We start from the raw sequence: 959 nt of genomic DNA, 5'->3' as shown, positions 1-959 counted from the left end.
GTGACACATGTTTACGCAATTATACAGTTGGATAACTTCACACTTATGAAACTGTATTTTGTCTGTACTTTGTAAACTGTTCATATTTTTTTCGGAATCATTGTGATACTATGAGAGCTTTGAATGATGTATTTGGTATGAGATCATGATTTTTAAAGTACGTTTGAGGCAGCTGACACTTTTGACATGAGCAGAGAATTTTTTTAGGCTTAGAAATTATTGGAGGAAGTTACGACGATTTTGAGATTTGACTGAGGTGTTATGATGTTATTATTACGACGACGATGTGTATTATGTTGTTGAGGAATGTTTATTATGCTACGTATTTCTCATGATGAAATATTGAAGAAGTGTCGACGAATATGTATATGTATAATGAGGTAAGGAATAATGAGTAGTGTTTAGGGACTCTGATTTATGAAAAGGATGTTGGAAACCAAGAAACGTACTTTAAGAGTTATGAAATGTGTGTGTATATTCGTGAATGTATTACAATGCAGACGAAAATTTTTTTTGGACACTGTTATATCAATAGCATTTTGTTTCTACAGATTTGTAACGCAAATTCTTGACCTGTGAAATATTTTTATATGCGACTGTCTCTGTAGCGGAAACTGCTGTCGTAAATATTTCCGTAAGAAAGTTAACGGACCACCTACACATAATGCGTCGTGGGCACCCAGCTGTGTCAGACGCCTGGAGAAAAAGCCATTAGCGCGTGCCTTTCAGAGCACAGGAAAACACCTGGAGAACAAGCCATTAGGGTGTGCCTTTCATCGCTAATGCGACACCCTCGTTACTTGAAAACATATGATTACTCGCACTTTGTGCTAATTGCTGAAATGCTTATGAATTGATGGGAAATATTCGTACATCTGCACACCTGATTATGACAAGTGTCTTTCTATGAGAGTTGAGAGCTACTGACTTACGAAATGCCACATGACTATTGAATGATG

The sequence above is a fragment of the Schistocerca piceifrons genome, chromosome 2, assembly GCF_021461385.2.
Source record: "Schistocerca piceifrons isolate TAMUIC-IGC-003096 chromosome 2, iqSchPice1.1, whole genome shotgun sequence".
Taxonomy (NCBI): Eukaryota; Metazoa; Arthropoda; class Insecta; order Orthoptera; family Acrididae; genus Schistocerca; species Schistocerca piceifrons.
This window is presented reverse-complemented; position numbering follows the sequence as displayed.